Below are 17,068 nucleotides of genomic sequence, written 5' to 3' on the forward strand. Positions count from 1 at the left end.
TTTCAGTTTATGGTTCACTCTTTTCAAGTGTCTGTGTTTACTGAACAGCAATTCAAACATTCCCGTAAATGGTTATTGCTTCTCTAGAAAAATGCTTTTCTTTCATCATCCTCAGTGGTGGGTATTGCAGTTGCCTAAAGTTTAACAGGAAGGAGTTTGACTGGTTTATACTCTGATATCATCAGCAGGCCTGTGACCCACTGGTATTTGTAATACAACATTTTCTCAGAAATCAGTCATAGGACATGGAATTATTAAAAGAAAAGGCACACACATCTTTATCAGGGAGCATTAATGCAAATGTAAAACTGTGTTTATTTTTAAAACATAAGCCATATTTCATATTTTTAATCACAGAGTACTATTCTCTGAATGCAATGAGTAGAAAGCAGTAAATTCACCCATAGAAAGTTTCCTGAGGATGTCTCTCATCATTTTTACTAATCTAAATTTCAGAGGGGTAACATGATTGGAAATACAGAGGAAGAGGTAATGACACTTCATCTAGGGGAAAATGGCTCATGGATTACAGTGATGGGTGAGGGAGTTATTTTAGTTGAAGGTAGTAATCATGGGGGGTCATTTGGGGATAGGCTCTAGCAATCCTGAGAGTAAAGTATTTTTGGATATGGCATGCTCACAGGTGTTGGGGCTTTATCTTCTGAGTGGGGTAGAGGATTTAGGCATTCAGGTATGTCCTTGTTTTGGGATCCTCTGCAGATTTGGTACCTGTGGGCTGCTGACACTGGAAGAGTGACTGGAGATGGGGAGATGTCTTGTTTCCAGGAGTCAGAATAGGTTTGGTTTGCAGTATTTCAGGTGGAGCAGGCCCTCTAGGGATGTTGTGAGAGCGGCATGCCACTTAATATGACTCTAAGGGAATTTAGAGTATTTTCATGACTAGTTATAAGAAAACTTGGCCATAGGGACACAGAAACATCACACTCCCTCCTTAGAGGATAAAGGAAAAGAGATAACCAGTTGGCAATGTCTGCTCTCTGAAACCAAGATGGCAGAATCATATTGTGCTCCTTAAATTTGAAATGTCAGTGTCAGCTTGTCTCAGGAGACGGCTGAAGCCAGTGAGTCTCACCCCGATTACCTCAAATTACAGTTGGCCCTTCTTCATCCCTCTGCTTCTCTCTGTTGTTTCTTTGCTTAAAGTAAGCAAAGTAAGGTTTGGTGATTTTACCTGTGACCTGAAATAGTCAATATTTTTCTTATATCCTAGAGACTCGGGGCCCTAATTTGCTGTGTATGTTCAATTAAAATAACATCTCACAGTACCATCTTCTGGATTGAATTTTCTTACCCTAATCCACATATTTCACTGCATTTATTCTCTGTAAAATTTTGCACTCAAGCTCTAAAGTGACCCAGGTGTGAGAATACTATTTTCTAGCAGGGAGTAACCAGTAACAATATTGTTCAGGTGCTTAGATTTACTTTTTCCTAATTCAGCCCTGCCTCATTAAGAATGTCATCTTTTGGGGTCACTTCCTCTGGGGTCTGTCTTGCAGACCCTGAATCAGTGACGGATGAATAAAGTGCACTGACACGGATATTATGCTTTGTCAGTTTGACTGAGTGACTAGGTGGCTTACGGACTCCCTGGAGATGGCTGTAAACAGTTGTGACTGCTGGCCCCTACCAGCCAGTGAGACTCGAATTTATTTAGTAGAGATTAATTGACAAAGGCTTGAATTAACACCACTAGAGGCTGAAAATTAAAGGACAGGTTTTGATGCCCAAAACAAATACCATTAGAGGGTAGTCTCCCTGGTTGACCTCACGCCAAGAAGGCCATCTGGCTCAAATGTTAGTTTTAAAACCACATGAGTAAACAAGCTGGCTAGGTAACCTACTCACATTCTTTTGTATTTGTGCCCTAATCTCTCTGGCTCCTGCAAACAGACTCTGGCTGCTTTCAGCCAAGAACTATAGAAAAAACCCTTAGGCCTTCCAAAAGAGTTTGAGACTGTATTCTATAACTTTCTCTAATTTTTTTGCCCTTAATTCTTTTGCTGCCACCCTGACTGAATTCCCACAGTCATCTAGGCTAGTTTGTCTTTCAGGGGCACTATTCATGGATGACATTTTTCAGAAGCTGAAACGTAGTAGCCTGTCATTTTGGGAGATTACCTGGGGATTTGGGCTTACCTCAGCCTGTAGACATGTCTTTTGGTAATGAATCTTCATTGTAAGAGCCAAAAGGCAGGAGTATTTCCATAAAGCATTTTAGTACACAGTGAACAATTACATTCTTCTTTTGAAGAACTTACTGTGCTTTTTAGTTCACTTTTAACTAAGATGAAGAAAATGTGCAATACATGGTAAATTATCGTAGACTGGATCACCAAAATATACTTCTATATATTTCTCCACCCTGACATACCATACACACACACACACACACACACACACACACACACACGTGTGTGTATATATATATATATATATATATATGTATACACACGCACACTTTATTATGCTTTAAGTTGTGGGATACATGTGCAGAACATGGAGGTTTGTTACATAGGTATACACATATCATGGTGGTTTGTTGCACCTATCAACCCATCATCTACATTGGTTATTTCTCATAATTCTATCTCTCCCCTAGCCCCCCATTCCCTGACAGGCCCCAATGTGTGAGATTCCCCTCCCTGTGCCCATGTGTTTTTATTATTCAACAACCACTTATGAGTGAGAACATCTGGTGTTTGGTTTTCTGTTCCTGTGTTAGTTTGCTGAGAATGATGGTTTCCAGCTTCATCCATGTCCCTGCAAAGGACATGAACTCATCCTTTTTTATAGCTGCACAGGATCCAACGTATATATATTACATTTTCTTTATCCAGTCTGTCTTTGATGGGCATTTGGGTTGGTTCCAAGTCTTTGCTATTGTGAACAGTGATACCATAAACATATGTGTGCATGTGTCTTTATAATAGTATGACTTCCATTCCTTTGGGTGTATAGCCAGTAATGGGATTGCAGGGTCAAATGGTATTTCTGGTTCTAGATCCTTGAGGAATTGCCACACTGTCTTCCACAATGGCTTAACTAATTTACATTCCCACCAACAGTATAAAAGCATTTCTATTTCTTTACATCTTCTCTGTCATCTGTTGTTTCCTGACTTTTTAATGATTGTCATTCTAACTGGCATGAGACGGTATCTCATTGTGGTTTTGATTTGCATTTGTCTAATGATCAGTGATGATGAGCTTTTGTTCATATGTTTGTTGGCTGCATAAATATATTCTTTTTAAAAATGTCTGCTCATATCCTTTGTCTAGTTTTTGAAGGTGTTGTTTCTTTTCATGTAAATTTAAGTTTTTTGTAGATCCTAGATTTTAGTCCTTTCTTAGATGGATAGATTGCAAAAATTTTCTCCCATTGTATAGGTTGCCTGTTCACTCTGATAATAGTTTCTTTTGCTGTGCAAAAGCTCTTTAAATTAGATCCCATTTGTCAATTTTGGCTTTTGGTGTCATTGCTTTTGGTATTTTAGTCATGAAGTCTTTGCCCATGCCTGTGTCTTGAATGGTATTGCCTAGGTTTTCTTATAGAGTCTTTATGGTTTTAGGTCTTACATTTAAGTCTTTAATCCATCTTGAGTGAATTTTTATATAAGGTGTCAGGAAGGGGTTCAGTTTCAGTTTTCTGCATATGGCTAGCCAGTTTTCCCAACACCATTTATTAAAATAGGGAATTCTTTCCCCATTGCTTGTTTTTGTCTGGTTTGTCAAAGATCAAATGGTTGTAGATGTGTGGCATTATTTCTAATCCCTGTTCTGTTTCATTGGTTTAGATATCTGTTTTGGTACCAGTACCATGCTGTTTTGGTTACTGTAGCCTTGTAGTATAATAGTTTGGAGTCAGGTAGTGGGATGCCTCCAGCTTTGTTCTTTTTGCTTAGGATTGTCTTGACTATTTGAGCTATTTTTTGGTTCCATATGAAATTTAAAGTAGTTTGTTTAAAATTCTGTGAAGAAAGTCAATGGTAGCTTGACTTTCTTCATTGAATCTATAAATTACTTTGGGCATTATGGCCATTTTCACGATACTGATTCTTCCTAATCATGAGCATGAAATGTTTTTCCATTTGCTTGTGTGCTCTCTTATTTCCTTGAGCAGTGGTTTGTAGTGCTACTTCAAGAGGTCCTTCACACCCCTTGTAAGTTGTATTCCTGGGTATTTAATTCTCTTTGTAGTGATTGTGAATGGGAGTTCACTCATGATTTGGCTCTCTTTAAGCCTATTATTGGTGTATAGGAATGCTTGTGATTTTTGCACGTTGATTTTTGTATCCTGAGACTTTGCTGAAGTTGCTTTTCTGCTTAAGGAGATTTTGGGCTGAGATGATTGGATTTCAAAATGTACAATGATGTCATCTGCAGAGATAATTTGACCTTATGTCTTCCTATTTGAATCCTCTTTCTTTCTCTTGCCTGATTGCTGTGGCCAGAACATCCAATACTGTGTTGAATAGGAGTAGTGAGAGAGGGCTTTCTTGTTTTGTGCCAGTTTTCAAGGAAATGCTTCCACCTTTTGCCCATTCAGTATTATATTGGCTGTTCGTTTTTCATAAATAGCTCTTCATAAATAGCTATTTTTATTTTGAGATTCATTCCATCAGCACCTAGTTTATTGAGAGTTTTTAGCGTGAAGATTTTTGAATTTTTTTGAAGGCCTTTTCTGCATCTGTTGAGATAATCGTGGTTTTTGTCATTGGTTCTGATTATATGATGGATTATGTTGACTGATTTGTGTATATTGAAGCAGCCTTGCATCTCAGGGATAAAACTGACTTGATCATGGTGGATAACCTTTTTGATGTGCTGCTGGATACAGTTTGCCAGGATTTTTTTTTAGAATTTTTTCATCAGTGTTCATCAGGGATATTGGCCTGAAATTTTCTTTTTTTTTGTTGTATCTGTGCCATGTTTTGGTATCAGGATGATGCTAGCCTCATAAAATGAGTTAGGGAGGATTCCCTCTTCTTCTATTGTTAGGAATGGTAGTAGCTCCTCTTTGTACTTCTGATAGAATTCAGCTGTGAATCCATCTGGTCCTGGGTTTGTTTTGGTTGGTAGGCTATTAATTATTGCCTCAATTTCAAAATTTGTTATTGGTCTACTCAGAGATTTGACTTATTCCTGTTTCAGTCTTGGGAGGGTCCAGGAATTTATCCATTTCTTCTAGATGTTCTGGTCTATGTGCGTAGAAGTGTTTATAGTATTCTCTGATGCTATTTTGTATTTCTGTGGTATTGGTGATGACATCCTCTTTATCATTTTTTAAATTGTATCTAATTGATTCTTTTCTCTTCTTTGTCTGGCAAGCTATCTCTTTTGTTGATCTTTTCATAAAACCAGCTTCTGGATTCATTGATTTTTTGAAGGGTTTTTTGTGTCTCTGTCTCCTTCAGTTCTGCTCTGATCTTAGTTATTTCTTGTCTTCTGCTAGCTTTTGAATTTGTTTGCTCTTCCTTCTCTAGTTCTTTTAATTGTGATGTTAAGGTGTTAATTTTAGATCTTTCCCACTTTTTCCTGTGGGCATTTAGTGCTACAAATTTTCCTTCAAACACTGCTTTAGCTGTGTCTCAGAGATTCTGATATGTTGTGTCTTTGTTCTTACTGGTTTCAAAGAAGTTATTTGTTTCTGTCTTAATTTTGTTATTTACCCAGCAGTCCTCCAGGAGCAGGTTGTTCAGTTTTCATGTAGTTGTGTGGTTTTGACACACCTTATTTTTATTACACATATTATATAATAATTATGGCAGCAATGGTAGTTAATACTTATTGTGCACTTATCCCTTTTTAGGTGCTGTGTTGAATACCTCCATATGGTGCCTCATATAATTATCAAAATACTCCCATGAGTTAGATGGTGATTATTCCCATCTTCAAGATTTGCTTTGTTTCCCATTGTCACTGAACTAGTAAGATGTTAGAATTTGAACTCATTTTTGACTCTAAAGCCTGTTTTTACATACTAATTGGAAAGGCATACATTATAGTATGGTGATTAATTCGGTTAACATGAGAAAACATGTACTGCAAGTCTGCCACATGTTTTCACTGTGCTGGATATTAGTGAGCTGAGAAGGAAAACAGGGAGTGTGTTCGATTGCTAGGACTGCCATAACAAAGTACAACAAACTGGGCAACTTAAACAACAGAAAGTTATTTTCTGATGGTTCTGAAGGCTAGAAATCTAAGATTAAGGTATTGGCAGGATTGGTTTCTTCTGAGGGCTGTGAGGGAAGGATCTGTTGTAGGCCTCTCTCCTTGGTTTGCAGATGGCTGTCTTCTGCCTTGTTTTCACATCATCTTCCCTCTGTACACATCTTTGTCTAAAATTGCTCTTCTTATAAAGACATTAGTCATTTGGGTTTAGGGCCCACCCTCAAAATCTCATTTTACCTTAATTACTTTGGCAAAACTCTGTCTCCAAATAGTCACATTCTGAGATCTGTGGGTTGGGACTTCAATGTGAATTTTTGGGAGTACATGTTGCAGCTTATAACAGTTTTCTTACCTTAGAGATTTAGCAGCCTATCGAGATATCTTGATATAAAAGAAAGTTGGATGGAATAATATTTGAATAGAAATAATGAAGTTGTGTCATGTTTGTAAAGAAATGAGTGATTAATTTTCACTGGAGGTAACAGGGAAGACTTCAGTGAGGCAGGTGGCATTAAAGCTGAGCTCTGATTAATATGTAAAATGTAAAAGTGAGAGAATGAACAGGAGAACGCAGGATTTGACCTCTGGTGTACAGAGTGCTCTAGTGTGGCAGAAACAAAGAGATGAGTTGAGAGATGATGTGATGTGCTGGTAAAATGGCTCAGGAGAAAAAAGGGGCCTGATTTGTGTCATTTGCCATGGCCTCTGCTCATGACTAATGGGTGCTCTTGGGAGAGTTAACTCCCCACCACATGCTTATATGTGAAGCGTATTCCTGTTCTTGCCCTGAATCCAAGAAGCCCTGGGCAGAAAGTAAAGGCACAGAGTGTTAGGGGCAAGAAGCTGTGAGTGCAGAGTGAGTCAAACCCAAATGGAAAGCACAGTCTAGCAATGCATGGGGTGAGAGCTGAGGCACTAAACCAATATGTTAGGTATCTGACATACCAGGTGAGAGGAGACCATTTTAGACAGCAGAACATGTAATAGCCTGTGATGGGAGAAAGCATGATATGTTTGGAAAAGAGGCCAATACTAATAAAGTCCTGAAAGCTGAGAAAAAGTGGTCAAATACAGCTAAGGTGTGGGGAAAGGACAGGCCATATCCCTACAAGATTTTTGGTTGTTCTAATCTTTTTGGTGTTCATTCTACAACCCAAAGGGCAACTACTGAATTGTTTCAAATGTGTTATGAACTGTATGAATTCATGCACGCACATGCATACCTTAGAACTTGGTATTATAGGAACAAATTTGCATTTGGAAAAACCACTCTGACTGCAGTGTGAGGAAGTAGTTGAAAGGAAGTCAGGTTGCCTTAAGACTAACCAAGGATTATTGCTATGGAATAGGGAGGAGGTAGTAGACATGGGTTAGAGAAGTATTTAGGCCATGACTCAGTACAATAACTCAATGGGCTGTGGGATCTAAGTACCGTCCTTAGTAAAAGGCAGCAGATTCCTGAGAGTAAAGGCTGTTCACAGGTCTGGAGAAGGGAAAGTAAAAGGAGAAACTATCATATGTTGTTGAGTCAGAAAGCAAATATGTGTTGAGCGAATAAGAGAAGTACATCAAAATGACTCAGGAGCCAGTTTGGAGGAGCTCTCATTGGCTAAATGTGAGATAATATGAGCATCAAAACCATAATAATGGTAATGGATTAAAATATGTAGAAGACATAAATAGAATTTGTGATTACACAGTTATAAAATAAAGGTCTGTATGTGGAGGGGGAAGCCCTTCTTTACAGAGGATGTCGGCTAATACATGGAGAGTGTGTGATATAATTAGAAAATCATTATTTTGTGACACATATGTAATAATTAATTCAAGGAAGATTTATCAATGGACACAATTCATTGGGTTAAAACAATCTCAAAACAACACTCTACAGAACATTTAATTACAAAGAGGAAACAGTACCTTTACTGGAGTGATTTGATGACACTACCTTAACTGAGTCATGAAATTTAGCATCGTTAATTTTGGAATGAACTGACATTATGTAATTCTGGTGACAGTACATCTTCTGAGACATACAAATTTACCTAAGTAGCATTTTTGCCTAACACACATAACCTGCATCTAAATGGGAGGATTTGTCTGCTATAGGGAAATCAAGATTGAGATGTAAGACAAATTACCTGGACTTTTCAAAAATGCCACTGTCACAAAGAACAAAAAAGAAAGTGTGTGTGTGTGTGTGTGTGTGTGTGCTACTTTTCCATCAAAGGCTAAGAGGATGTGAATACCAAATGAAATGCATAAAACCTTGATTGAATCCTGGAGAGGGGAAAAATAACTATGAAGGGCCTTTATCTAGATGAAGGTTATACAGGTGCTCATTGTATTGTATTTCAAACAAATAACTTTTCCATCTAAAATATATAATATGTTATACATGCCATACATGCATATATTCATATATTATAGAATACTTGTATCTTATAATTAACCCATATTCAGAAATAAACGTATTGTCAAAATTGTCCTAATTTGCAGATATGTTTCATTGTAAGATACAGTTTTTCTCAAAATTCTTTTCCTATGATCTCCTTTAAAAAATTTTGTTTCTCTTACTGTTCAGTTCTTCACACTTCTAAATTTTCATTACATCTTGAACACAGGTGTTTGCTTTGACTGATATCAAGCACTATGCCAGATGCTGAAGACCCAAATATAAAAAAAAAAAAAAAAAAAAAAGGTTTTCTGTCCCAGAAGAACTGATAGGCTACCAGAGAACAGAAAAAAGGTAAATTACAATTCAGTGTCTTAAGAACCTTCACACAACTGGTTTTATTTAAGCTTATTCATTGTTGTGCACTCCAGTTTAAAATGATGCCTAGTTGTAAGCAGCTAATGTGGGTTTTCTTAGCCTCCTCCTAAAAATACCCATCATGTCACCACAAAGGGAGAAAACTAATAGTATCACTTAAAATTAAGACTTAGGGGAACTATGGATGAGAAGTCAAAGTCTGTGATTCTGTTTCTGACCCCATGAGAAGGGAGAGCCTCTCTTTAGCTGTGGGTTGGATGATTCATCAAGATAGTGAATGTGAAAGCAACTAGCAAACTACAAGATAAAGAGGTATAAAGACCTGAAGGCGGTCTCTCCTGTCTAAAGATGGAAACAGTACTACTACTATCATTTCTTGGGAGGAGCTTGAAGAAGTAAATGAAGTGTTTAGCATAGTAGATATTGACAATAGTGGATATGCCAGTGACAATGAACTTCAAGACCTATTTAAGGAAACAAGCCTTCCTATGCCTGGCTACAAGGTATATGAGATTGTGGAGAAAATTCTAGCATTTGTCAACAACAACCAAGATGGCCAAATAAGTTTGAAGAGTTTTGTCACTGATGCAAGAATTAAAACTGCAAAGGTATCAGCAGAACATCCTCCAAAATAATTAACATGAAGGAAATGATTACCGGTGTGGGAGGAACTTTATTTCCTATGAGGGCACACAGCGTTCTTATTCAGGGAAAGAAAAGGGGCTTTGGTTAACTGGATAAACAAAGCCCTGGAGAATGACTTTGACTGTAGTCTTATACGTGAAGCATCTATACCCATGAACCTCAATGATGGCAGTATCTTCAAGTTACTTGGAGATCTCATCCTTCTTTGCAAAATGATCAATTTATCTGAACCAAGTATAAATGATGAAAGAACCATTAATATGAAAAAGCTCACCACATTCACTATTTCTGAAAATTAAAACCTAGTTGATATAATTTGGCTATGTCCCCACCCAAATTTCATCATGAATTGTAGTTCCCATAATCCCTGAGTGTCATGGGAGAGACCCAGTGGGAGCTAATTTAGTCATGAGGGCAGTTACCCTCATGTTATTTTCATAATACTGAGTGAGTTCTCATGGGATCTGATTGTTTTATAAGGGGCTTTTCCCCCTTTTGCTCTGCAATTTTCCTTCCTGCCATCATGTGAAGAAGGATGTGTTTGCTTCCCCTTCCACCATGATTGTAAGTTTCCTGAGGCTTCCCCAGCCCTGAGGAATGGCGAGTCAATTAAAACTCTTTCCTTTATAAATTACCCAGTCTTGGGCAGTTCCTTATAGCCACGTGAGAATGGACTAATACAATAAATTGGTACTGGGTAGTGGCATGCTGCTGTAAAGAGATCTGAAAATATGGAAGCATTTTTTTTTTTGGAACTGGATAACAGGTAGAGGGTGTAACAGTTTGGAGGGCTCAGAAAACAGGAAGGTGAGGGAAAGTTTGGAACTTCCGAGAGACTTGTTAAATGGCTGTGACCAAAATGCTGATAGTGATATGGACAATGAAGTTCAGGCTGAGGTGGTCTCAGATGGTGATAAGGAACTTATTGGGAACTGGAATAAAAGTGACTCTTGTTATGTTTTAGCAAAAAGACTGGCTTGCTTTTTTTTTTTTTTTTTTTTTTGCCTTTCTTTGCCCAAAGCTCCCAAAGACCTGTGGAACTTTGAACTTGAGAGAGATAATTTTGGGCATCTGGCAGAGGAAATTTCTTTTTCTTTCTTCCTTTTTTTTTTTAGGGCCTCATCCCTTTTATTCTCCAATTATGAAATGTGTTCATCTCAGCAGTTATTTGCCCTTAGCAAAGAGGAGTGAACACAGAGGGACTGCAGAGGCCATGGTAACAGCAAGTTCACGAGCCCTTGAGAGAAAAAGAGCAGCATGTCACTGTCCCTTACATCTTGTATTAGTCTGTGTCGGCTGCCATTAGAAAATACTATAGACTGGGTGGTGGCTTCAACAACAGAAATCACAGCTCTGAAGCCTGGAAAGTCCAATATCAAGGTCCAGCAGGGCTCAGTTCCTGGTGAGAGCCCTCTTCCTGGCTTGTAGATAGCTGCTTTCTTACTGTGTCCTGATGTGGCAGAAAAAGAGAGAAGAGCCTGTCTTGTCTCTCTTTTTTTCTTTTTTGCTGCATTTTAGGTTTTGGTCTTTATTTATTTATTTTACTTTAGGTGCATACTATACCTGGCATTTCTCCTCCCCACCTCCCACTGTCCCCGCCTTTCCCCTCCAACTGCTCCCGGTGTATGATACTCTTCTCCCTGAGTCCACATGTTCTCATTGTTCAACACCCACCTATGAGTGAGAACATAAGGTTTTTGGTTTTCTATTCTTGTGTCAGTTTGCTGAGAATGATGGTTTTCATATTCATCCAAGTCCCTACAAAGAACATGAACTCATCATTTTTTATGGCTACGTAGTATTCCATGGTGTATATGTACCACATTTTCTTCGTCCAGTCTATCATTGGTGGGCATTTGTGTTGGTTCCAGGTCTTTGCTATTGTACACAGGGCTGCAATGAACATACGTGTTCATATGTCTTTATAGTAGAACAATTTATAGTTCTTTGGGCATATACCCAATAATGGGATTGCTGGGTCAAATGGAATTTCTATTTCTAGATCCTTGAGAAATTGCCACACTGTCTTCCACAACGGTTGAACTAATTTACACTCCCACCAACAGTGTAAAAGTGTTCCTATTTCTCTGCATCCTCCTCAGCATCTGTTGTCTCCAGATTTTTTAATAATTGCCATTCTAACTGGCATGAGATGGCATCTCAATGTGGTTTTGATTTGCATTTCTCTAATGACCAGTGATGATGAGCATTTTTTCATATGTTTGTTGCCCTCATGTATGTCTTCTTTTGTAAAGTATCTGTTCATATCCTTTGCCCACTTTTGAATGCAGTTGTTTTTTTCTTGTAAATCTGTTTTAGTTCTTTGTAGATTTTGGATATTAGCCCTTTGTCAGATAGGTAGATTGCAAAATATTTTTCCCATTCTGTTGGTTGCTGGTTCACTCTAATGATGGTTTCTCTTGTTGTACAGAAGCTCTGAATTTTAATTAGATACCATTTGTCGATCTTGGCTTTTGTTGCCATTGCTTTTGGTGTTTTAGTCATGTAGTCCTTGCCTATGCCTACGTCCTGGATGGTTTTGCCTACATTTTCTTCTAGTGTTTTTATGGTGTTAGGTTTTATGTTTAAATCTTTAATCCATCTGGAGTTAATTTTAGCGTAAGGTGACAGGAAGGGGTCCAGTTTCTGCTTTCTGCACATTGCTAGCCTGTTTCCCAACACCATTTATTAAACACAGAGTCGTTTCCATGTTGCTTGTTTTTGTCAGATTTCTCAAAGATCAGTTGGTTGTAGATGTGTGATGCTGCTTCTAGGGCCTCTGTTCTGTTCCATTGGTCTATGTCTCTGTTTTGGTACCATTGCCATGCTGTCTTGATTACTGTAGCCTTGTAGTATAGTTTGAAGTCTGGCAGTGTGATGCCTCCCGCTTTGTTCTTTTTGCTTAGGATTGTCTTGGCTATGCAGGCTCTCTTGTGACTCCATATGAAGTTTAAAGTGTTTTTTTTCCCAGTTTTGTGAAGAAGCTCATAGGTAGCTTGATGGGGATAGCATTGAATCTATGGATTACTTTGGGCAGTGTGGCCATTTTCATGATATTAATTGTTGTTAGCCATGAGCATGGAATGTTTTTGCCTCTGTGTCTTCTCTTATTTCATTGAGCAGTGGTTTGTAATTCTCCTTGAAGAGGTCCTTTACATCCTTTGTTTGTTGTATTCGTAGATATTTTCTTCTCTTTGTAGCAATTGTGAATGGAAGTTTGCTCTTGATTTAGCTCTCTGTTTGTCTGTTATAGGTATATAGGAATACTTGTGATTTCTGCACACTGATTTTGTATCCTGAAACTTTGTTGAAGTTGCTTATCAGTTTGAGAAGATTTTGGGCTGAGACGATGGGGCCTTCTAGATATACAATCATGTCGCCTGCAAATAGAGACAGTTTGACTTCCTCCTTATTTCTTTTTCTTGCCTGATTGCTCTGCCTAAAACTTCTAATACTATATTGTATAGGAGTGGTGAGAGAGGGCATCCTTGTCTAGTGCCTGATTCCAAAGGGAATTCTTCCAGCTTTTGCCCATTCAGTATGATATTGGCTGTAGGTTTGTCATAAATGGCTTTTATTATTTTATGATACATGCCGGCAGAAGAAATTTCTAAGCAGCGAAGTGTCTAAGAAGTGAATTGGGTGCTGTTAAAAGCGTTTAGTTTTACGTATTCACAAAGATATGGTTTGGAGCTGGAACTTATGTTTAAAAGGGAAGCAAAGTTAGAAAATTTGCACTGACAATGTGATAGAAGAGAAAAACCCATTTTCTGAGGAGAAATTCAACAGGCTGCAGAAATTTTTATAAGTAATGAGGAGCCAAATGTTAATCACCAAGACAATGAGGAAAACATCAGCAGAGCATATCAGAGGCCTTCTCAGGATCCCTTCCCATCACAGGCCTAGAGCCTTAGAAAGAAAAAATGGCTTCATGGGTTGGGCCTAGATACTTGCTGCTTTGTGCAGTCTCAAGAATTGGTGTCCTGTATCCCAGCCATGGCTAAAAGGGGTCATGGTATAGCTCAGGCTGTGACTTCAAAGGGTGTAAACCCCAAGCTTTGGTGGCTTACACATGGTGTTAGGCCTGAGGGTACATAGAAGTCAAGAATTGGTTTGGGAACCTCTACTTAGATTTCAGAGGATGTGTGGAAATGTCTGGAGGTGCAGTCAGAAGTTTGCTGCAGGGGTGGAGCTTTCATGGAGAACCTCTGCTAGGGCAGTGAGAAAGGGAAATGTGGGGTTGGAGCCCTTACATAGAGTCCCCACTGGGGCACTGCCTAGTAGAGCTGTGAGAAGAGGACCATTGTCTTCCAGACCTCAGAATGTTAGATCCACAAGCAGCTTGCACTGTGAGCCTGGAAAAGCCACAGACACTCAATGCCAGCCTGTGAAAGCAGCCAGAAGGGGGACTGTATCCTGCTACAGCACAGGGGTGGAACTGCTCATGGCTATGATAACCTATCTCTTGCATCAGCATGTCTGGATATAAGACATGGAGTCAAAGGAGATGATTTTGGAGCTTTAACATTTGATTGCCCTACTGGATTTTGAACTTGTATGAGGTCTATAGCCCTTTCATTTTGGTTAATTTCTCCCATTTGAAACAGGTGTAAAATGTCTGTAACCCCATCGTATTAAGGAAGTAACTAGCTCGCTTTTGATTTTACAGGCTCCTAAGTAGAAGAGGTTTGTCTTGTCTCAGATGAGACTTTGCACTTGGACTTTTGAGTTAATGCTGGAATGAGTTAAGACTCTGGGGGACTGTTGGAAGGGTATGATTGTGTTTTGAATTGTGAGGACAACAATTTGGGAAGGGCCAGGGGCAGAATAATATAATTTGGCCCTGTGTCCCCACCCAATCTCACCTTGAATTGTAGTTCGCATAATCTCCCTATGTTGTGGGAGACATCTGGTGGGAGGTAATTTAACCATGGTGGCAGTTACCCTCATGCTATTCTCATGATGGTGGTTTAGTTCTTCTGAGATCTGATGATTTTACAAGGGGCTTTTCCCCCTTTTGCTTGGCATTTCTCCTTCCTGATGTCATGTGAAGAAGGACATGTTTTGCTTCCCCTTCTGCCATTGACTGTAAGTTTCCTGAGACCTACCCAGTCTGTGGAACTGTGAGCCAATTAAATCTCTTTCCTTTATAAATTATCCAGTCTTGTGCAGTTCTTTATAGCAGCAAGAGAATGGACTGATACACTAGAGCCGATTTCTGTCTTGACCATTTGTTGTACAGTGGTCAACACTGGTGCATAGGACCTCAAAGAAGGAAAACCTCACTTGGTCTTGGAACTTCTCTGGCAGATCATCAAAGTTGATCTCTTTGATGATACTGAGATTTCTAGGAATGAACCTCTGATTGCATTGTTAAATGAAGATCAGGAACTAGAGGTGCTAATGTAGCTTTCTCCTAAAGAATAACTGCTTTAATGGGTGAACTACCATCTGGCTGATGTGGGATGGTGTGCCATCACCAACTTCAGCCAATATGGATTATAACCGACTTCAAGGTAATAAGGATTCAGGAGCCTATTTTCACCTGCTTAAACAAATTGCCTCTAAAGGTGACTGGGAATATGGACTTTCCAGTCCATCTTCTGCATTTCATGAGAAAAATGATCTCAAGTGTGCTGGACTTAGGCTTCAGGTAGAGAAACTTGGCTGCAAATAGTTTGTTACTCCTGCAGATGTGGTTTCAGGCAATCCTAAACTTTATTTAGCTTTCATAATTAATCTGTTTAATACATATCCATGCCTATACAAGTTGGACGATAATGACATCAATATGAACTTATTGGAGGGAGAGGACAAAGAAGAGAGAGGACATTTCAGAACTGGTAATTCCTTGGGAACCAACTGATACATTAATCATTTGTAGAGTTACCTTGCAGATGCTTTAGTGATCTTTCAGCTCTATGATATGATCTGAGTGCCAGTCAACTGGAGCCATGTCAACGAACCTCCTTATCCTGCCCTTGTAGGCCACATAAACACTGATAACTGTAACTATACAGTGGAACCTGGGAAGAACAAGGCCAAATTCTCCTTGGCTGGCATTGCTAGGCAGGACCTAAACAAAGGGAATTCATTTATTCTGGCATTAGTTATGGCAGCTGATGAGAAGGTATGCATTCAATATGTTATCAGATCTTGGAGAGGGTGAAAGTGTACTTTTAAAAGTGCAAACAAAAATAGTTCCATTTCCAACTTCAAGATGCCATTTTAGTTGCTTGTGAGATCAGCTCCCAGATATATGCATTACGTGTTGACCTTGTGAAAGTGAGACCAAAAATGGTCATGTCAGTGTTTTCCTGCTTAATGGGAAAGGAGTGAGCAGAATAAAATAATGAAACATTTAATATTTTTTTCTGCACATTAAATACATTGAATGTCCCACAGTTTAAAGAATTTTGAAATGTAGTGGGCACACAAATAAAACTAGAGATTATTTGTGTGCTCACAATAGTCACATATTCATTAATGAATTCAATATCCTGTTCACATTAGTTAGAACTTGTCAGTCTTTTTTTATTGTGAGCACACAAATAAAACTAGAGATTATTTGTGTGCTCACAATAGTCACATATTCATTAATGAATTCAATATCCTGTTCACATTAGTTAGAACTTGTCAGTCTTTTTGGATAACACAGTTAATTCACCAGTTGATACTGATAATAGAATATGTTCATTCTCCCGCTGACACTTCATGATTAAATTATTTTTGTCTTTTGAAAGTCTTATTAATAAATACAAATTCATCCTATTTCATGGCTCAAAAAGATGACTACAAAAACAGTTTTACAGGTTCTGCTGCAAAATGTGCTTTGATTTTCTCATGTTATGTAATTTTGATCATAAATGCATTTGAACTCATAGTTTCATTTAATCCTTTCATATTATTTCTCCAACTATGTAAAGTTGTCTAAAAATACTTTTCTGTAAGTTTCTATATTGTCTAAAACTTGAAGTGACATGTATTATTCATTAATATGAAACTTTTTTATGTATGAGGACTAATTCTTGAATAAACTTCAAGGCTCACTATTAAAAAAAAAAAAAAAAGACTTAGGGAAAACCTAATGCCAGAATCTGCTTGTTAAGTCTCACTGTCTCTGAGGGAGATGATGCTGGACTGAGGAGGACACACACAGGCATGGCTTCTGGAGCAGAGGCCGCTGGACGAATGCATGAAGACACTTTTGCCTCTTCAGTTGTATGTCCCAAGTCCTTGATTTGTTCCTGTGAGAAACATGGCATCAGCCTTCTCTAATGGGCCAGACTACTCTTTCCCTCTTCCTTTTTCACATCAAGTTTCTTTTATATAGTTAGTTATGAAATATTTCAAAATACAGAAATGTGAAGTATAACAAATTAATGTGCTTACACCTAGGTTTCATACCTTCCTGAGAAGGTATGAAATCAATCATCTTTTTTTTTTTTTTTTT

The 17,068-nt window shown here is 38.4% G+C and overlaps 1 pseudogene; it reads left to right on the forward strand.

Moving 5' to 3' along the window:
* Positions 1-465: 465 nt before the first annotated feature.
* Positions 466-17,068, forward strand: part of LOC108307427 — a 92,644-nt pseudogene continuing 76,041 nt past the window's right edge.

The sequence above is a fragment of the Cebus imitator genome, unplaced genomic scaffold (genome assembly GCF_001604975.1).
Source record: "Cebus imitator isolate Cc_AM_T3 unplaced genomic scaffold, Cebus_imitator-1.0 Scaffold79, whole genome shotgun sequence".
NCBI classification, from domain to species: domain Eukaryota; kingdom Metazoa; phylum Chordata; class Mammalia; order Primates; family Cebidae; genus Cebus; species Cebus imitator.